At 35.0% G+C, this 23,474-nt stretch overlaps 1 pseudogene across 1 annotated transcript; it reads right to left on the bottom strand.

Annotated features, from left to right (window-relative positions):
- Positions 1 to 847: 847 nt before the first annotated feature.
- On the bottom strand, positions 848 to 22,662 carry LOC309827159 (large ribosomal subunit protein uL6-like; annotated as a pseudogene). Its single transcript has 3 exons — positions 22,657 to 22,662; positions 2,677 to 2,730; positions 848 to 1,442 (listed from the first exon to the last, which is right to left on the bottom strand). The product of its transcript is annotated as a large ribosomal subunit protein uL6-like (transcript).
- Positions 22,663 to 23,474: the final 812 nt, after the last annotated feature.

Raw genomic sequence — 23,474 nt, 5'->3', positions numbered from 1 at the left:
AATAAGCAATGAAATACATGAATAAGCAAAACACCCAAAGGTTATATAGTAGGTTCTGTAGGAGAAGTAAGCAGATGTTTTGACAGAAAAAAGTTCAAAGTGGGGAATGTATTCCAGATAGGATGGTCAAGAAACACCTCTCTCAGGGTGTGACATTTCATCTGAGATCTAAGGAATAAGAAGAGCCATGGGAAAGTGGTCCAGATAGAGGTGAGAGTGGATATAAGGATCTAAGGCTAGAAAGGCTCCATGTCTTCAAAGAAGACAAAGAACAATGCAACTGAAGAAAAAGCTAGGGGGAGTACAATGGGTGAAAACCCAGACAAGAGTTAAAGCATGCAGTATCTTATAAATCAGGATAAGGAGTTTCGATTTTATTTGAGCACAACAGAAAACCATTAAGAGGTTTTAAGTAGGGAAGTGATGTGATCTGAATGGTTTTTCAAAAATATTTGTTTTGTGGAGAACTTAGAAGGAAGAAATGAGAAAGTCCTCAGACTAATTAGAATACTAACAGTAACACAGGCTAGAGATGATTGGGGCTTGGACTAGAGAGGGGCAGGGGAGGCAAAGAAGAGTGGATTGAATAGACATGTATTTCAGAGGTAGAACTAACAAACTTGAAACTGAGCAAAAACAGTTTACAGAGAAAGATGAATTAAGGATGATTCTTGGCTTGAGCAAGTGATGGTTCCATTGTAAAAACAAACAACAGCTTGTGGATAGAGTAATCAGATGATCTAGGTTTTTTCAACAGAGGCTTTTATCGCATCTTTAAAATATCACAAGAAGGTCTTAGGAGTCATCGGGCATCTTACTGTTTCCATAGATAGACAACTCTTAGACTTTATTCATCAGCCTGCTGGACTTTTCCTTTTTCAGAAACATAGACACCATCTCCAAATTTTCTGATATTCTCATTTATAACTGTTCTGGCTTGCTGAGTCAAAATAGCTAAATTTGATACATGTTTAGTACCGTTTCCTTCAAGATTAACTCATCATTCTGGACTCAAGATAGTGAACAAAGAATACCTTGTCTCATGCAAACCCTGCAGATGTAGTTTTCAACCAAGAAATTTCTAATTTCAACAAGAGACCCGTTCTACATAATGAGGTTGATGGGCAAGTGGCACAAATCTCATCTTGTAACAGGAGCCCACTGTGACACCCTTGATCATGTTCTATGCATGACTATAGATAGTGTGAACAGTAACCACTTCCTTTCTATTTCCCTACTATTTGTCAATGCTGGGGTCTCTTCACTCCAAGGAGACTGAATTCTACATTGATGTGCCTGAAGTTCCTCCACAGAGTTTCTCTGGGGTCCTTGAAAATAACTGTGCGTCCTTTCAGAGAGATGTCAACATTTCCTGGAATGTCAACAGTCTGATGAGAATCATCTTTGTTCTCACAGTAGAGGTAGCAAAAATCGTAAGTGATCTGTTTTGAATGTATTATGTTTGAATTACCCTAGGGGCGATGTCAGGAAGACAGCTGAATATATGTGACTGAAGCTTATAGAAGAGATCTGGACAAAAGATACAAATTTGGGAGTCATCAGCATGGAGGTAAATATTATTTATGGTCATAGGACTAGGTAAGATCATCTAAGTGCCATTTGTTACGATGAGTAACATATGTGTAGAAAATCTGAAAGTCTTTTGAGAATAAAATCTGAAACTTAAAACCATTTTTGCTAAAGAAATCATCACAGAGGAGTGACCCACACTAAATTTGGGTTTTGTTTCTTGATTCACCTATGCCTAAAATTTATTCTGTTTAGTTGTACAGGCTTCTTGCATTCAAAGAAACTCCCGTAATTCTATCACTTTATATACTATTTTCAAAGAATAAATTAGCATGTTAAAGACGTTGGTGATTTACATGAAGACTTCGTCAGAATAGTTAAATCTTCAAAAGACAAAGAGCTGGCTGATGAAAGTGTTGACAAAGGTAAGGGTTATGTGTTGAATGACAGAAATAGCTTTCACAAAAATGCAGTTCAGAGTGATGACTTGGAATGTTAGAAATAAATGATATTAGTTACATTAAAAGTTATATATTTCTGTTGAAACAATTATTGAAACAATCTGTTGAAACAATTATTCAAGAAGATTGGGGATACATATCTATGTAATAGTTTATTTTTTTTTAATTTGTAGGTTAAAAAAAATAAAGGCTAAACTTCAATTAACCATGTGAGGTAGGTACTTAAAATAAAATGTAAATTTAAGCTGTGTGGTAATCAGTTAAAATCAGATAGACCTGAAGTGTAATCCATGCCATCACGTCCCAGCAATGTGTCTTTGGAGTCTTACTATCTATGCCATTTGTCAAATTCTCATAATAACAGTCTAGAACATAAAGAGCTTTCCTCAAACATTGTTTGAAGGGATTTTTCCCTGTTACTAAGCATATTACAAAATTATTTTAATAGTTGCACAAGGGTCCATTTACTGAAAGTTCTAAGCCATCATTTATCTATTATCCTTCTGTTGGATATTTAGAATATTTTTCATTTTACATTATTATCATAATTTTTTATTTGTTTTGAATCTCAGCCCTTGGTATTCTGCAGAAGCTCTGCTATACATGCCCCCACCCAAGTCTATTCACTTGACCCTCTCTTACAAGATGTTTAGATAGCCTCTACTCCTTCACTCTCCTCTCATACCTCCAAGACCTCTTCTCTATTTTCCCCCTCAGCTTGATGATCTTGCTTCCTACGCTAAAAAAAGAAAAGAAAAGAGAAAAAGAAGCAAACAGAAGAAAACATTCCAAGCTGCTACAATCAAGTCACCTATTTGTATCTGTGCCTATACATTCTGTCTTCCCTTCTGTTACTTTGAATGAACAGCCTGTGTTTTCACTGAAGGACATTTCTTCCACTTGTACACCTGCTCCAACACATTGCTCCAGGAATTTTTGTCTTGGACATTATAACTTTCCCTCTTGACTAAATTATTCCAAGGGCATACAAGCATTCTGCTATTTCTCCCATCTTAAAAAAAAAATCAGAAAACAAAATTCAGTACCACATCCTTTTTCTACCTTATCTGCTCTCCTTTAGAGGAAAACGACTAAAAGTTTTCTTTATAAGCTGTCCTCAGTTCCTTTCTTTCCATTCTCTTGAATCCTGTCCAATTAGCATTTCACCCCATAGGCCATCAAAACTTCCCTCAAGGTTATCACTACCTCCATATTTTAAGCCAATAATAAATGCTCCATCCTCATCTTATCTAAAAGACCAGCAGTACTAATAAGGCTGAGGATGGTCTCCTTAATATACTCTCTTCACTCAGCATCCAGGTTTTCATGTGCTCTTCTTTCTCTCCCAATTTTTATAGCTTCTCCTCATTCAGTTTTGCTGAGTTTACAGTATCTCATGACCTCCAAACACTGGAAAAGCTCGAGCCTCAGTTCTACTCTTAAAACCTCTTGATTTTATACCATCACTGCCCTGTGATCTCATCCATGACTTTTTTATGCTGAAAACTTTCAAATTTATATCACCAGCTCAGACCCCTCTGAACTCTACACTTAGATGCACAACTTTCTAGTAAGATATACCTGTTGGATGTAAGAATTTCAAAGACTAAACTCATGATCCGTACCTCCAAACCTGCCCTTCCCACAATTTTTCTAAAAATCAATAAAATCAATCTTCTTAAAATTAATCAGTATATCAATACTCTGGTCTTTCCCACTTCTCAGGCCAAAAAAAAAAAAAAAGTTATTCATGATTTGATTGTTCTTTTTGCCTTTTATACTTTTCCTCTGTCAACACATTCTTTCCTTTCTACCTTCAAAATGCAGGCAGTGTCTGAACATTTTTCATTATTTCCATTACTCCTTTCCTAATACAAGCTATCACTATCACTCACTCAGATTACCATAATAACCTTCTGGTTCAGCGGTGTGCACTTTTACCCACAAGGATCAGATAGTGAGTGTTTTAGTTACTGTAGGCCATAAGGTCCTGTTGTAGCTACTTACCTCTGCCACAATGTGAAAACAGCTATCTACAGTATGCAATTTAATGAATGTAGCTGTGTTCCAATAAAACTATTTACTAAAACAGGAAGCTGGCCAGATGTGAACTATGGGCTGTAGTTTTCCAACACCTATTCTAGTTTGTCTCTCTGACTCATCTTTCTTTCCTAATATCTATTCTCAACACAAGGGCCACAGTGATCCCTTTGAAATGAAAATCAAAGCACATGATACATCTACTTAAAACTGCTTGTGCTCCCCATTTCACTCACAGGAAAAGCCAAAATTCTTAGTATAGCATACAAATTTCTAAACAATGTTTCCTCAATTTTGCTCCCTGTGATCCAGGCACATTGATCTTTCTGCTGGTCCTTGAACTTGCCACATGCATGACGGCATCTGTCCTTTCTATGTCCTGTCTGAGAACCCATGGAACTGCGAAGCTCACTTTCCACCTTCTTTAGGTCCCTGATCAAACGTCACATTTTCAAGGAAGCCTTTCCTCCCTAAGAAATTACCATCACCCTCCTCCCAACATGCCCCATTCTCTTTTCCTGCTTTATTCTTTTTCCACCATTACCAGCTGGTATGCTAAAAAGTTTAATTTTTATTTGTTCCCTCCTCAGAATACGTCCCACTACAATATTGGGATATACTTGAGGATAAGTTTGTTTTAATGGTTTTCTATTTTATCCCCAGAATCTAGAACAGTTTCTGGTATATGATTTGGGACCACTAAATAAATATTTGTTGAATGAAGCAACGTAAATGAACATGTGGAGGGCAAGAGAGAGTTCCTGGCCTAGATGTACCGAAGAGAAATTACTGCATCACATGGTAGAAGTTATTTAAAACTTCAAATGTAATATGCCAAGGTTTATCTCTAATTTTTTTACATAATGTTTTGATGTCCTTTCTTCCCTCTGTCTCTGTGATGCTTAATTTTTTGTGTCAATATGATTGAACTAAGGGATGCACTGATAGCTGGTAAAACATTATTTCTGGATGTTTCAATGAGGGAGTTTCTAGAAGAGGTTAGCATTTGAATTGAACTGAACAAAGCAGATGTCCCTCCCCAATGTGGAAAGGCATCAGCCAATCCCACTGGAGGCCCATACAGGGCAAAAAGGTGGAAGAAGGGTGAACTTCCTCTCTCTCTGGTTGATCTGAGACATCCATCTTCTCTTGCCCTCCTGATTCTCAGACTTTCTGACTCAGACCACTACTTACACCATTGGTCTCCTAATTCTAAGGCTTTCAGACTCAGACTGAATTCCACCACTGCCTTTCCTGGGTCTCCTGTTTGCAGACAGCACATCCTGGGACCTCTTGGCCTCCTTAACTATGTGATCCAATTCCTATAATAAATCTCCTTTTATCTCTATCTACATCTATATTTACTATTGGCTCTGTTTCTCTGGAGAACCTTGACTAATATAGCCTCCAAAATGAAAATGACTGTTTATTTAACATGCTTTCAGTATTACCCAACTGAACTACATGTACACGGTCATATCTATACTATTTCTAGTTATACTAATCTCATATTTTTCTCCTATTATGCTCACAAACGAAACAGACAGGTCCAATATTTTACTTAGGAGCAAAGAACTTCAGAGACAACTTTAAAGCATTCTGTGTATTATAGTACTTACCCCTCTAAACTCTAATCATTATTTTCATTGTTGACAACTCCCATTAGATCAGCATGCTGTTGAGTATATCTAACTAATTTAACTAGTAATTTAGTAACTAACTTAACTGGTAAGACCCAAGATCTCCCAATTTCAGGTGTGAGAAAAGCACAGAATGAATGAATGAATGAATAAACAGATGAATCAATGTTTAGCAGTACTGGCATCAGGGCTTGGGCTCTCTTACTTCTAGTATGGTCTTCTCTCCACTACAGCATGCTACTTTTACAGTGACTTCACAAATACTTGTTAAGAGGTAGAAAGTCCCCTAAACTTCGACTTCTAAAAACAATGACAGAAAACCAAAAGCCCTACACACCCAACTGCCATTCTAACTAGACAACAGATAATTCATGAAATGAAAAGACTAATAAAAGCAAACCACAGAATTGGTTTCACAAAGTTATTCTGAAAACAAATGCAGCAATAAATTAGTCAGTGGCTGGGTTTGAAAAGAGAACCTGGACAGAATTAAAAGGGCTGCTCCTGCATAGCACAGGGATATCAGCTCAGTGCTTTGTGACCGCCTGGAGGGGTGGGATAGGGAGGGTGGGAGGGAGGGAGACGCAAGAGGGAAGAGATATGGGGATATAAGTATACGTATAGCTGATTCACTTAGTTACACAGCAGAAACTAACACAACAATGTAAAGCAATTATACTCCAATAAAGATGCTAAAAAAAAAAACAAAGAAGGGCTGGTAGATAAATCCCTTCCATGATTCTATAATAGTAATTCTTAAATGTATTTTAGTTTTGGTTTCTGAACCCCTGGCATCAGTATCACACAGCATGCTTGTTAAGAATTCAGAGTTTGTGACCCCCAACCCAATCTCCGAATTTCTGGAGAGCTAATCCTGGAATCTGAATTTTAACTACCCCTCAGATTCTTGTATACACTTTAGATTTACAGGCAGAGCCTTGCTACTCAATGTGCTCTGGAACCAGCCACAAGGACACCACTGTGGAAGGTGCTAGTGATGATGCATATTCTCAGGCCTCTCCTCAATCCTACCCAAGTCTTCATTTTAACAAGATCCCTGGGTGATATGAATGCAAATTAAAATTTAAGAAGCACTACTCTTGAGATCACCTTTCCATACGCAATGAAACATAAAGGAACTATTATTTCCCCTATTAGCTAGTCTTTCTTTACACTTTCCATTAATCGCTCTCCAATGTTACTTTAGAGCCCTACATGGAAACCAGACCATTAATTTACATAAGATAGAATTATGTAATACATAAAAACAGAATGGTCGAAGAGGAAAGGACCTTAGAGAGCACCTCTTTGAACTCCTTCATTTTACAGATGCAGAGAAATCAGACCCAGAGAGGTCATCTGGGCTCATGAAGATAACTGATGGTTAAGCCAAGAATATATTTCAGGCCCCCTGATTCTGATTTCCTGGCTAATTATACGCTGCTTCCTTCCAGAAGAATTTTACTCATAATTGGGGTTTTATTAAAAATTTGGCCTTTAACTTATACAGTTTTTTTCAAAGCAAAGTCAAATAGTTAGCAAGTAAGAAATCCACTGTTAGTCAAATGTGACATCATCAGTCATCCTAAAAAGGGGACTAATTTAAAAAAAAGGACTAGGCTCCTCTATAATCAAGAAGATTATTTTTTAATCTAATTCATTTTTCAGAATAATTACTCCAAATGAATCACTGTCAGTTTATAGTAATAATCAGAGAGGAGTTAGAAAATATTGGTGATATTGCAGGGTTCAATTTCTTCCCAAGATAAGAAGATCAAATCAATCCAACAACTGGGAATTGCATTACAGCTATTTCTAAATGGAGTTTAGCTGCATCATTTTACATTCCAGGTCCTTTGGTCTCCAATGTTCAATTTTCTTGTGTGAAAAATATATGCACAGTGGATATAAGATGGTATTTTGGAACTAATTACAGCCTCTTTCAGCTTCCTAAAGGAGGCTTTCTTAGCACAAGCAAATGCCTTCCTTTATTTCTTTCTTTGCTTTTTGTCTAGTCAAAAAGGAATGACAAACAACTCAGTCCTGAATGATTCTCTTTTGAGTTGTGAAAGGGACAAATAAGAAAGGAATGTGCCAGTAAAGCAATAATACAGTGAATTTACATATTAATGATGATCCACTCACACAGGATTTGTTTCTCAAATAAACAGCCTAAGCTATTCTGCCTCTCCTAACATGTGAAATCATTTAGTATAGTGCCTAACACAGGGGTTCTAAATAAATATTACTGTTGTTTTTTATAAACCCCAGACCATAACATAAGCATTTCCCCCAAGTATTAAAGCAGATTTTTAAGGTCCAGTTAACTCTTTCAGAAGAGAGAACATTACATAACTCAAAATGTAACTGTTTGTACTTAGAAATTGTGAAATAATGTCGCTCAGGACGCAGTTTTAACAGAGGAACCCAATTGAGTGGATTCAGAGTGTGTGCTGGGGGAAGAAAACTGTGCTGACTCATGGTCCATCTGATATTGTTTTTCTGACCAAATGCTTCATTATATAAGAATTTCTTCTTTGATATGGCCACTTGCTGTTAAAACTGCTCACCGTGACCTCAAATGTCACAAGAAGCAATGAAAGCACATTGGGTTACTATTTGTGAGACAGATGACTCAGTTAGTCTAAAATGGTTTTAGAGGAATTGATCTTGAGATAGGATTAGATAGCCAGTTGTTAATTTTTTTAGCCTAAGCCTCAGTTTCTTCTCTAAATTGAGGATACAAATATCTACTTTAGAAGGTTTTTACGGAAAGGATTAATGTAATGCTGTAGGAAAGGTTTATATCAACTGCCTGACCTAAGTGAGACACTCAATATTACTGATCTCCTTCTCCCTTTATACATGCCGGTCTGGTGACTTCTTGTCTATGTTTGTAAAAACAGTAAAAACTATAGAAGTTGGCAACCTCTGTTCAATCCAAGCCAATTTATACATACAAGAGTAGACCAGCCCTATAATGGGCAGAACTGCCACAAAGGATAGTCAGCAATCAGGATAGTACCCCCTTGATTATGTCTAGCTCTATGTATGCAAACACATTTGGAATTCAGTCAAAACAACTGACACAAGAACTTTGAATTTAAGAGTCTTAATTTCAAAGAGTAAATGAATACCAGAGCTTCTATCTTGCCCAGCAATTTTTCACATGAAAGCAATAGCTAATTACTTTCTCAGTAGAAAATATCAGACTTTGGAAGTGCAAACTACTTGTAATTTTTCAGTGGTCACCAACAGTCTCAAGTAAAACCTAGTAAAAGCAGACAAATAAAAGGAAATCCTACAAGACTGAATTTAGCCATATTTCTATTTTATACACATGTATTTCACTTAATTGAGCTAAGAGGATACAGTATTCAATTGACGGTTTTAGTCAATTCAGGCTTTACAACAATGATTCAGTCAAAGGTTCATACTGGCAAACTCTGTAGCCTACCAACCCAGTGAAATATTGAAATCTTTGGGAGTATGTTCCCAGGCTGTGTAAGCATCATGAATTTAATTCAATAAAACTCTTTTTGCTAGATTTTTCTCTGCTAATAAAAGAGCTTCAACAGGAGACACTTGATGTTTTAGCATACCACAAAAATCAAAGTACATGTTGTAGAATTAAGGACTGGGCTCTTAAGAAACACAGCAAATAGTTAAGCCACTGCATGAATGTAGTATGCATATCTATACTACACTGGACAGTCAGCAGCTTGAAAACTTAGCTACATTGTAAATAGTGGTTTGATTGTACTGTGAAAATGATCTAATTCATACTAAGAGGATAAAAAAATATATTATCATGAAAGAGAAAATCTTGGGAAGATGGGAATTGTGTCAGTTTGCTAGGGCTGTCATGACAAAATACCACAGACTGGGTGACTTAAACAACAGAAATTTATTTCTCACAGTTTTGGAGACTGAAGTCCAAGATCAAGGTGTCAGCAGATTTGGTTTCTCCTGAGACCTCTTTTCTTGGCTTACAGATGGCAGGCCTCTTGGTGTGTCCTCACACGGCCTTTCTCTATATGTGTGCATCCCTGGTTCTCTTTCTCCTCTTATAAAGGATATCAATCATGTTGGATTAGGACTCTACTGGTCTCATTTTAACTTAATCACCTTTGAAGGTCCTATAGCCACATATAATCACATGAATTAAGATCACCCAAACAACCTCATTTAATTTAATTACCACTTAAAAGGCCCTATTGCTGAATATACTTACATTCTGTGGTACTGAGGGTTAGAATTTCAATATAAGAATTTGGTTGGCGTGGGAAGGGGATGGGGATAAGGGACACAATTCAGCCCATAATAGAAATATATCTGCATGTGGCCAGGTCATGGTTCCTGCTATGAATTTTCTACTGTTAAACTGATTTCCTTTTATGAAACAGTGAATTAGGAAATTCTTGCATGTTTTGTTACATATCTATCATTCTTATTATCACTCTTGTAGGTCTTTAGGTTAGCTATTGATAGGACACAGATGGTATATATTGTCAGACCTTTTTACTATGACTAAGAGTTTTGTAAAAATCTTTTACTTGGAATGAAGTTAATAGCCGAGCATAAAACTAAACAACACATTTGGCATCCAAGCTTCCTTCAAAATTCTCATTGGAACAAACTGCCAGGTTCAAACAATACAGTAACTTTCTCTTTTCCCTAAGTCAAAGGATAGGATTAGAAGTGTTGTTAGAGAAAATGTAATTGTCAGTGTTATGTAAATATAGACTTTGGAGGATTCTCAGAAAGAACCTTTGGTTGGTATTTCTGTATAGATTTAACTTCTAATAAATTGTAAGTCATATTGTGAAACGTGAAACTAATGTAGAGAACAGTAAATTCATTCAATGCTCCATAATTTTGGAGCCCTAAAAGGTGAATTTCTCTAATTTCTTTTGCTACAAAGTAAAGAGTAAGCTTTAACCAACTTTTTCGGTATTTGTTTCCTTTGGAGAAAAAGTAATTCGGATGTTAGATATAACACAAACTATTTTAAATATCTGCATTATCTTGGCTGAGCAGAGCCGTAAGCCTAGTTTCATAGGAACTGATGGTATTTCTCTAATCTTCTGTCTGATGCACGTTCAGCCTGACACTATGTCTATGACTTCCTCCTATAGCCTATTAGGATGGTACAAGACACCATCTGCCCTTCTGGGTTTCCCTTCATACAAATCTGGGTTCTACCCTCTCAAAGACAAGAAGGGGGTTTCTCTGCCTTTCCAAAGACATACTGAAAAACATTTACTTTAATACTGCTATGTTTTACCACGTATTTCATTTTCATTTCATCTCTATTTCATTCTTTTCCTAACTACTAAGAGTATTTTTTACTAAAAAAAATTAATACAAGAAAATGTTTCATTCTGAGAACACATTAAGTAACAGTAGAGATCAAGGTTAGAAGGTTTATAAAATGATCACAAATATTTCAAGACAGATAATTCATGCTGAGCATAACTCTGTAAACATCCAAATTTTTTTTTGGCCAGGGATCAGGGTAGGGAGAATCATTTTATTTTCTTATTTGTAAGTGGTCATTTAGTTGTAAGCAATAAAAAAAAAACCAACCCTCCCTCTCCAAAAAAGAAAAGAAAATATTTTAGGATTCTTAGTTCACAGAATTGAAGTTTAACATTCAGTTATAAGAAGAACAGAAATCATCAGAGCAGCTCTAGAGAGTTTTATCTCTTATAAATTGAGATACACAGAGACTGGAAATGCTACTAAAATAGGAATTTGCTAGAGATTACCAGATAATAAAGATACTGCAAAGATTTATGGCAAAAGAATGAGAAAACAAACATCCCTTAACTAAAATGCTATAAAATAATTCATTGTTTAGATCACTGGAAGCAAAAGATGGAAGCGAAGAGATTTATCCCATAGAAATAGTCCTAAAATAAGCATGGATCACCAAGATGGCACAAAGTTCTAAGATTTTCTTCTAACTTTCAAATCATACTGAATAGAAAGAAAGCTTTCGAAAAGTTAGTGGCTAAAATGGACTAACCCAGAGCTTTATCAGCATTTTTAAAAGATATGCTTTTATAAAAAAAAGAAACCACACAATAAAACATGACAAAATACAAGAAACAACAAGGCCCTCAACTTGGCTTATGCCATTAAGATCCTATACATTATTCTGTATAAAGCAAAAGATGTTTTACCCAACCAACACTAATCTATTCATGCAGGAACACTGACATTAGCCAAGTATTCAAGTCCACCTACAAACTTTCACCTAATTTATTATATTTAATATTTATACAATATTGTCTAACTCTATATCATATAAAAGTATAATTTATGAAAAAATATTACATAGATACATTTTATTTACAAGAAAAAGTACATAAAGTGTGACTCTGGGGAAAAATATAGAAAGGTAGAATAAATGGGCCAAAATAATTTAAAAATATAATTGAAGAACATTTCTGAAACTAGAGTTGAAATTGAATACTTAAAAGATAAAGCAAATTATATACAAATATGTTTTTATATGTTTTCTTTAGCCTCTTCCATAATAATACTCAACTTTAGAATATAGTAGAGTAATATCTAAAAAAATTTGAAAGGATGGTGGCACATCCTTTATGTATAGGCAATTTGTCTTTCAAAAATACAATAACAAACAGGCATTCTTTAGCAAGCCTGACACTGGGAATATAGCATATATGAAAATTATATTTGATGGTAAGTTAAAAGATTAATCAAACTGAAGAATCCTAGAATGGAGATATGTGATGAACAGATTTCAGGACTATAAAACTAATAATAAAGGAGAGAATGAAAGTTTCATAACTGTAAATAAGCAGTAGGTACCTTGACAATGTAAAAATAAAAGTATAATGAAACAATATACTATAGAGAAGGAGGAGAAAGAAATAAGTGAGATAATGTCCTTATAATTTTTGTCAAGAATTCAATACAGACTAAAACTGAAATATTAAGAGAAACACAATAATGAATTCATAACCTTAAGTGTCTTCATAATATTCTTTTACAAGTTGAGAAATTTCTTTAGATACTTACGTCATTTATTATAGAGAAATATTTATCAGAAATTAAGCAATTCCCTCAGTTTCATCTTATTTTCTTTTTGTAAGTACATTTACTTAATGGTTTATATAGAAACAGGAATAATGAAATACCAGGTTTTAAAATTATTTCTATTTATATGCTTTTATATTTTCATAGAGATAAGTCTGGAACAATGTTACCCAGTTGTTAACAAATGATTATATCTCAAATACTTTGTTTTCTTTTTTTTTCTTTATCCAATGCATGTTTTGGACTGCTTTTATACAACAGTTGCATATAGTCTTAACAGAAAAGTCACCATTCTTTCCAAAAAGTTTACTTCATACGATAGCATATATAGATAGAGTATTTAAAATATCAACTCATAAAATTATAAATTGGAGGGACTCATAGTATCTATCTTAGAGGTCATATGAAGATTTATTGTAAAAACTTAGAACAGTCCCTAGCACATAGTAATCATGCAATATGCATTAGCTACACCTTCAGCTAACCACATCTATGCTAGTAGAGCTATTATTTTTACTTAAGTGAGAATCTGATAAATTATAACTTGCAAATACTACTCATATTTTTTTTCTCTTGAAAAACAGAACAATAACTACTAAGCATTATTATGGGGGTTAAAAAAATCATTACTTAAAGGCAGATGCTGGGTTGTCTAGGCTAACTCTCTAAGTGATTCACTCTTTCATACCACCTCATTGTACCCATTTATAATTAAATACCTGCTGTGACTAAAATATTCTGTAAGGTACTCTAGACACAGTAGTGAACAACAGAGATTGCAGGTAGGCACTCATTTCTCATCAATAGTAAAAATTCTGTATGGTAAATCTTATAATATAAAATTTCTAATGTCCTGATTAGCATAGTCAATATATTTCAGTGTTGACTATGAAAGAATTCCAACGTTTAAACTACATTGTTATTAAGCTTATTTGCATCCATGTATAAATTAATTCTGATATAATATTCAGTCATAAGTTTTTGAAAGCATCAATAAGCTTTTAATATTTAATACTAATTCAAATGAGGTTTTGACTTACATCCTCATATGTTCCATATCATTTCTTTCAGAAGACTATGAGGCTATGCTAAAGAAAAATGAGTTGTAAGGTCAAGAGATCCCCATTTCCCAACAACCAATGACTTCCCAGTAGAAACCACTACATGTTCTTACTACAACTTAATTACTTTTTGACAAATTCTCTTAGTGTTTCATAAATTATCTTAATTAAGGCAATGCATTTTTTAATAAAAGGGCTTTATAATATACTGGCTCTGAAAATAATAAATTACCAAATATATAATGTCAAACAAAAAAAAATTCCAATAATGGACACATTCCCTATAAGTTATCTCTGTTTAATAATGAGTACAGGGCTTCCCTGGTGGCGCAGTGGTTGAGAGTCCGCCTGCCGATGCAGGGGACATGGGTTCGTGCCCCGGTCCGGGAGGATACCACATGCCATGAAGCGGCTGGGCCCGTGAGCCATGGGCGCTGAGCCTGCACGTCCGGAGCCTGTGCCCCACAACAGGAGAGGCCACATTAGTGAGAGGCCCGCGTACCACAAAAAAAAAAAAAAATGAGTACAAACCACTACCTAATACAGTCGTTAAGGGCCAAATTTTAAATTAGCTTAAAAATAGGGAATTTTTTAGATTAAAAGTTGAATACTTAAGCTAAATATTTGCAAATCCTCACACTTATAGTAAGAAAATTATGTTTTAGATGTTCAAGTCTTAAATATTTAATAATAGTAATTTGCCAGCTTGATACATGATTCACATAAATACTTTATTACTAGCAGTTTAGAGAAATGATGTTACTTTTGTAATTACAATTCACTTCTTTATCTTTTGATAGTGAGTGAGTTTTATTGAGTATGCTTGAAAATGTAAAATTCATAGACTAATTCTGAAATGTTATTCCAATAAAGTAAGTTCACTCTTGAGAGGAATTTTATCAGAATGATAAAGTGGTTTTAGTCAAGTTGTGAATCCAAGTCATTATGGGAAAGTGATAGTCTCCTTGGTTAGCAAGGAAGGTGTTGGAATTGGGTAAACAAATAAAAACTAAAATGTTAAGTGAACAGAGAATCAGGAGCATGAAAAGCCTATAGTAGAATGTCTTATCACACCAGCTAGGTAAGAATTATAAAAACTAAACCAGGAATAAGATTGCTAAAGAGAAGTCTTAACAAAATATTCCAGCTGAGAAAAAGATGCAGCAACTAGAAAGGAAAGCAGGCAGTAGAAATTGCCTTTGAAGCAACTTTACTGCCTCCAGAAGGAAATGTTTTCATGGGTGTGGCATTTTTTTTTTACCAAAAGCATAATGTTCAGACTGGAAGAGGCTTGGCACTCTCAAACGCCTCTGCTGGGAAAACAAATAGGTAAAATTTTTCTAAGTTTCAAATACATAGCACATAAAAAATTTTCAAGCAAACATGCCAATATCATATGATCACCACAGATGTAATATTTACAATTTAATATGAATATGCAAAAAAGATTTTCCTCCAACAGTATTTTTTGAGAGAACTGATCAGAGATTATTTTAATAGAAAACCTAAATAGTCAACAAAAGGCAGTTGGCTAAATTAATTATGATAATGCTATGTAATCATAAAAACTCTTTTGAAAAACTCCAGTAAATTGATATATATAGGGACATAGATGGCTGTCATGTATGGTGAAAAACGCAAATTGCACAACTATATGTATTATGTGAATACGTTATATATTCATATAATTATACATATACTTATACACATGTGCTTGCATATATTTGTATGCATAAATTATAGATTTTGTGTATAGATACATGTGTAGAATAGAATAAATAGCTAGATATTATCTATATGAGAGATTTTTTTTTGCATAATCAGTTTCTGTCTCAGTCAAGGTTGAGACAAGATCCAAAAGTTTTACCATTCCCCTCCAAATCATATTTATTTCATAAAGCTTCAGATAACTGTTTACTCAAGATACTGTAGAGAAAAAGAAGGGAAAACATTATGTGGAGCATAGAAAAATAATTTAATAACCCTCATGGGACATTTCTGTTCTCTTGCCAAATTCTCTTGTCATTTGTCTTCTCTCCCTCATCCTCATCTTCAATCCAGCTCTCTCTCTCTTTCCCTCATATTTCCTCCCTTTCTCTCTCTCTCTCTCTCTCTCTCTCTCTCTCTCCCACACACACACACACACACACACACACACACACACACACACACACACACACACACACACACACACACTTTCCTCCCAAGGCTTCTTATTCATCCCCTCATGTTGGTCTCTAAACCATTATTTTTTAAGCAGTTTTGCTTTTTTGCATTCTCACATTTCTAGCAACAGTGGATATAAAGTGTTCCTATTTCATAAATGGTTATCTCCCTGGGAAAAATAAAATTGCAATATAGTCTTTTGTGTATGAATACACATATGTTTTAAAAAATTATTGCATGGTATTCACCAAGCTGTTGATAATAGTTATAGTAAATTTCAGGGAGTTTGGTTGAGAACAGTTAGACTCACAATCTGTATATTCATACACGCCTGGCTTGTTCAAATACTTTGCAATAAAAATAAACTATTTTGTATATTTTGTGTAAAATGAATATTTCATTCCAATGTTTTCACTCATCTGTGTTATTCTTACAAGCCTCTATCTTGTCTTCTACCTCTAATCTTACCTCTTTCAATATACTGTTAATAGTGAAACCAGCATGATTATTTTTAAATGCAAAATTTATACTATTGCTCATTTTATACTCCTAAATGAATTGGTTTGATCTTAGGATAAAGGTCAGCTTTCTTAACAGAACTTATAGGCTTCTTATGAACTATTGTTACCTTTTTCCTCTTTAACCTCATCTATTGTCATTCTTTTGTCATATTTTTCTCTTTAGGTCTTTTAAAGGTCAATCCTTTCTTCTATGATATTTAATAATTTTTTTCATTGCTAAAATTTCTCTTTCCCTTTTCTTCCAAATCCCCCTATTCCCCACCTAACTCCTATTCAGTCTTCAGGATTATACTTAAATGTCCTTTCTTTTATTAATTCTTCCCTGAATTCACAAGTCCCAGTAAGTGCTCCTCATATCTATTCTTACAGCGCAATGAATCTTTGCTCTTAACACACTTGTAACACAATACTTTTTAAAACTTCTCTATATTCTTCATTAGATACTAAGTTCCCTGAGAAAAGCCATTATATGCACTTTATTCAATGCTACATCCCAAGTGCTTGGCATGTAGGAGGTGTTAAAACAGATGTTTCAATAATAATCATTAAACCATTTGGTAAGTGAACTGAATGTCTATTCACTATTCATGTAATAAATAATATATCAGACTGGCTCTATCAGCCAAAATGGGATAGCTTGTATCAGACTAACCTTCCCATCAAAAGCAAAGGTAAACTTTGAAAAATACAAAAAAAAAAATATCCTTTCAAAGCACAGAAGAGCAACTAAGATGCTCAGGATTTGAGAGACAAAGGTCTTAGAGGAAAAAAAGAAAAAATGTATTGAAGAGAGCTCTATGTTCACCACTGCTTTTTCCTCAGGGCATTTTTTTTTTCTAATTTGCATTGCAGGGCATAGAGGGCAAACAGAAAGTTGTGGCTTGGAGGGTGCAGGAGTCTTACTCAGTAAGGAAGTCAAATTTGGAGTTTGAAGCTCCAATGAAGCAAGAAGGAAGGCAGGAGCTCTTGGAGGTAAGGAGACAATAAAGATGAGGGTCCATTATTTTACACGGTCTCCCTCAAGGCATTTGCGGATTCCTCAACTGTACCTGCACTGAGTAAATATTTAAAAGATAGCTGCTATGAGGATAAAATGAGTTTCTGAAAATATTACAGTGTTAATGAGACAAAAGTAGAAGTTTAAAGTCCAGCAAAGAAGAAGAGTAGACCAGACACAGCAGAAGAGAGAATTAGATAACTGAAAAAGTGGTGAGTAGGTGAGTAGAAAAGTATCTAGACTGAAGCAAACACATGAATAAAAAGAATGGAAAATACAGAAAAAAAGTGAGATACATGGGGCATAATAAAAATTCTTTTGAAAATTAAAAATAAGATGAAAATTTAAAAGAAATATAAATATATTAATAATTGGAATATAAAAATGGTAAGAGAGAATATGAGGCAGAATAAATATTAAAGTAGGTATTGGTCAAAATTGTAAGTACTGGCCAAATTGATAAGTCATATCATGTCACACATAACACAAGCTCTTTGAATTCCAAACATGATTAGTTTTGTAATTTTTTTGTAACAAAAAAATTACACTCAGGTACATACATCATGGTAAAACTGCTATAAACCAGTGACAAGGAGAAAAATGAGAGAGGCAAAATCAAGAAGGAAGGGATTATTGTCAAAGGGCTAACAGTGAGATGGACAGCTGGATTTTTAAAGAAAACACTGAAAGCCAAAAGACTATAGAATGACAGCTTTAAAGGACAGAAAGTAAAGAACTGTCAACCTAGATCTGTATTCAGTAAAAATATCCTTTTGAAATGAATGAAATAAAAAGTTTTAAAATAAAAACTTTTTCCATTAAAAAAACAGAAATTTGTATAGATGAAACTCATGAGAGGAAAAAACCTCAAAACAATTCTTCAGGGAGAAGAAATACAATTCTAGATAAAGGTATTATAACATACAAATAAACAAAGGCTACCCAAAAGGATACATTTCCATATAAATCTAAATAAATATTGACTGTTTAAAGCAGTAATAATGATTTCAAATATATGTGGGAATGAAATGCATGAAAACAACAAAACCAAAGCAGAAAGGTATGAAGGAAAAGAAATTGCTAGAGATATTTATAACTATCATAGAAGAGGTAAAAGTATTTAAAATGTATTCTTATAAGTATGGATGTTATAATCTCTACATTTAGTAATTCATTTCTGATAAATAATACACAGTGAAATTGACACTGTTGGAGATCTGAGCCTAGGTCATAATAGTTGATACAGTTTTTGCTGGTTTCTCTCTCTCTCATTTCTATCTCTATCCTCTCTATCTCTATTTCTCTAGGTGCTTTCCCCAGAAATCCATGCATCATGCTGTGGGGAAGCCACACAGCCACATACCAATTCCCAATATATGTGTTTCTGTCATATTTCCAGTTGGGGTTCTAGCCAATGGGATCCCGGCATCAGTCACCAAACATATAAATCAGTGAAACTTCAGATGATTCCAGTCATCAGCATTCAAGTTGGCCCAGGTAATGTCGAGTGGAGCAAAGACAATTTATCCCACCTAGCCTTACCTAAATGGCTAATTTCTAAGGAAAATTAATGTTGTTTTTGTTTTAAGGCAATAGATGTAGATAACAGAATACCAAGTGTTGGGAAGAATATGAAAGAGCTGGAACTCCCATACACTTTTAGTGAAAATATAAATTGGTACATCCACTATGAAAACTATTTGTAATATATGCCAAAGAGTAACATAAAAAATATCCATGACCCAGTATTTCAATTTTAGCTGAATATCCAAATGAAATATATATGTATAGATATAACATACATCATGCATATATACACTGAAAGACATATTCATAGCAAAATTTTCATAATATCTAGAAACTGGCAACAATCTAAAAGTTAGAATGAATAAATTGGGGTTTATTCATACAATGTAATACATTGTAATTTATATAATACAATGCAATGTTACTATACCATAATATAAAGAACTAATGATACATTCATCAACACGATTATCTTTACAATCATAAAAATGGAAGCTTGACATAAAGAAGTATATATGGCATGATTTAAATGTGGGAAAAAAGTGTCTGGTTAGAATCCAGTTTAAAAAAAGAAAACAGAAACCATTGTAGTTATTTCATACGAAGAGCATTTAATATAGGGAATTAGATACAAAAGTAATGTAAAGCCTTAGAAAGAAATAAAAGGAAACTAGGATACTCAGAGAACAGCAAATGAAGGAAGGTGACATAAACTACTTAGACTAGAAAAACAAAAAGAAAATTAATGTAACTGAGAGTCCAGGACTGCTATGCTGCTGGGCCTGCCTAAGGAACCACCACCATGGCTGCTACAACGGAAGCCGAAATGCTAAACAACCACTGGCACTACGGAAGCCTGCAGAAGCCCATCCATGTTGCTGCTCCGGACAGAACCAGAACCTCGAATACCCTGTCACTGAGACTGAGAGAGCGCTCACTGCTGCTGTGTGCTCAGTGACTATCTGTGTCAAGCTGCTGAGGCTGCTGGAGTGACCAAGGTCATGATTTCTCATACTACTGCTGCCCAAGCAGATAGCCAGGTACCTGTACTTGCCTATCTCAGTTACTGTTTCCTGGGACTCTACCAGGAGCAAATAAAAAGTGGTTCTCCCTTTCTTCCCTGTTTTAATAACATGTCTGATGTTCCCATTTGAAGAATTTAACCAGAAACCTACTACTGTCAGCGAGGCCTGTTTAATCTTGCTTCCAGTTCCCTGCAGTATACATACCAGAGAGGATACAGTGCAGAATAACCATCATAGTCCAATCCATCCTGCTACACCCATTTAACCAGGGAATTTAATAGAGCATTAAAGTATTGAAAAAGCCAGGAAACAAATAAAATGTGTAAAAAAAAAAGAGACTACTCAGACATTAACATTAATAACTCAGGAAACTACTTACTACCCCTAGGTCAGGAGAAGCGAAAGGGAAAATCGTGTTACCCAGTGCCCACAAGCACCATGCTCTTGAGACTGCTGGAGCTGGCAGACTGCATGTGGGGATTAAGGAAAGGGAGGATTCTGGCTCACCCAACCAAGAGGATAGAGGTGCTATTCACTGAAATATGGAATGTTAGAGAAATATAATCAAGTCTTCTTTGCAGAAAGGTAAAAGTCTATGTACCAATCCCATTGGTGCTGCAGTGGACCAGGAACCCACAAACATAGCAGAGGGGAGCATGAACAGGCAGAAAAGTTGAGGAAGGCCAACTAACAAATAACCGACACAAGGAAAATGTTTTGTTGTTAAAAATATAAAAAATATTAAGCAATTAACATAAATTAGATTACTAGCAAGTCAATATTTTTGTGTTAATTTGAAATCTACAGTTATTAAAGTTTTCAGGAATATTAACAAGCATTTAAAATTATTCCAATGGCAATGTACATTTATGTACACAATAATACCAAATTCCATGCAGATTGATGAGACTAGTGTTTGCCCTAGAAATTATAAACAGAACTAATGTGGAAATTTAAATATAAACATTGCAGGTCAAGAGGTAATATGAGATACTAAATGCTTTCACTAGTTAATCTCCATGAGAGAGTAAATATCTTCAGATAATGATTTCAATCATGCTCCTGAACAAGCAGCTCTGTGATTTAAATATCTGAACTCAGCAGTTTTCCTGTTCATTTGCATTATCCAAAAAGACTTCTTCCTGCTCATAAAAGACACTTTGAAAGTAGGTCTTACTGATCTTGAATGTTTTCTAAAACTCATATTCTATGATATTGGACTCTATCTCCATCGTAAGAGGTGATGAACCATGTCACCTGTATGTTCTCCACAAGCATTCATTGAAAACCTACTACCTTACTATGCTCTATGTGTTGAGGGAGGAAAAAAGGAAAAAGTGAAATTGATAAATCTTTCTGCCCAATAGGTATTTCAGTCCAGTAGATAACTGACTACTATATTTGAAAAACTCAAAGGAGACGGAATTGTAATGTTTGTTTGTTTGTTTGTTTAAAGAAGCTGGACTTCAGGGGGGGTAGGAGTTTATTAATTTATTTTATTTATTTTTGCTGTTTTGGGTCTTCGTTTCTGTGCGAGGGCTTTCTCTAGTTGTGGCAACCGGGGGCTACTCTTCATCATGGTGCGCTGGCCTCTCACTATTGCGGCTCTCTTGCTGTGGAGCACAGGCTCCAAACGCGCAGGCTCAGTAGTTGTGGCTCATGGGCCTAGTTGCTCTGCGGCATGTGGGATCCTCCCAGACCAGGGCTCGAACCCGTGTCCCCTGCATTAGCAGGCAGATTCTCAACCACTGCGCCACTAGGGAAGCCCCAGGAATTGTAATGTTTAAAGAAGAGTAATGCTAAATGAGCCTGGGGAGATATATCACACCCAGTCATTCACGGCTAAGGGAGCAATATCAAAGAGTTTGGTCTTTATCTTAAGAAAGATAGGATGATATTAAAGAATATTTAATGACGTAGTGTCAAGATCAAATAAGTGTGCTTTGAAGGATCACTTTAGCTACTATGCAGAGAATGGATTCAATGATGTTACTGCAGTGGTTAAGCAGAGAGACACTGGTGGAACTGAAATGGACAAAGTGTTATGGGAAAGGAGAGTGGTAGGCAGATTTGAGACATTTAGTGAGTAAAATCAATATAAAGTGTTTATGGATTGGATGTGGAGAGTGGTGAAAAAGAAAGGAGGCACTTACTATAATGCCAAGGAATAAGACTGGCAAGAATGAATGAACACTGATACCAAACACTAGAGCAAAACACCTCATATCCTTTTATATTTGACTCTCATCCTCACTGCGACACCAGAAGGGGTTTCTCAAAGGCCCTTAATCATATTCTGTCTCCAAAACCAACAGTTATTTCTTGGTTTTCTTTCTTGGTGTTCTCTGAGCTATTAATAGGTACTCTTGGTTTCTCATATTTCTTTGGTCTGATTGTTCCCAATATTGAGTTTTCTTGGAGGATTTACTCTTAGCCAAATCTTTGGCCATGTTTCCTGTTTTCATTGATGGTAACACTAACCCCCCGCCCCAAGTACTGTAGTCAAAACCTTAGACTTGTTTTAACTCCTTTCTCTCCTGTCAAATTGACTGACAAGTCCTATTGATTTTTACATCTAAAGTATCTCTCTAATTTTCTCATACTCTTCATTACATACCTCCATGTCTATAGCACTTTTCTCCTCACAGTTCCCACCAACTCAAAATCTATCCCTCTCCATTTCAGTTTATACATGGTTGACATATTAACTGCAGATATCGTCTTAATTTTCTGTTCAAAAAGATTTAGTTTCTCTGAGAACAAATTCTCTACACCATCACCTACTATACAATGTTCTTTTTTCATCAGCTACTAACTTACATTCCAATCTCGATGGCAACTACCCACTATACTAGCCATTCTAAGATTTACCAGTCCATATACGACAGTATTATTTATGTTTTAACAAGTACATACACATATACCCATGAAAATACTAGTTCCATCCATGAACTGAAATCTATGACTTAGGAAGAGAGGTGAAAGGGAGACATATTTTGTTGTTGAATCATTCATGTTTTGTACTGTGTAGTATGTAATACGTCTTAAAAATATTCAAGTCATCTTTTCAGAATATAAAAATGCAATGGTGTCATTTTATTTCAATAGGCATAATATTTAAAGGACAAATTTAACCTTCAACAATATTCATAGAGTGAAATTATACCTGCCTTTGCAAATAAAATCAAGTTACCTTAAACCCAAAGAATTTTGTGCTAAGCAGTCTTGGGAACCACAGAGAAAATATGTGATCTTGGCATTTCTTGGAAATATTCCACCTTAGAAAAGCTAAGCCAATATCATCCATTTAGCTTACTCCTAAATTTTAAACTGGACCCACGATTTATATTTATATGTAATTAGTGTACACTTAACATAAAAAGTGAGCAGTAGAGTGAGATAACTACCTGCCATGCCAACCTATTTCCTTTTTGC

Source organism: Grampus griseus (genome assembly GCF_964374135.1).
Source record: "Grampus griseus genome assembly, chromosome: 9".
Lineage (NCBI taxonomy): Eukaryota > Metazoa > Chordata > Mammalia > Artiodactyla > Delphinidae > Grampus > Grampus griseus.
This window is presented reverse-complemented; position numbering and strand designations above follow the sequence as displayed.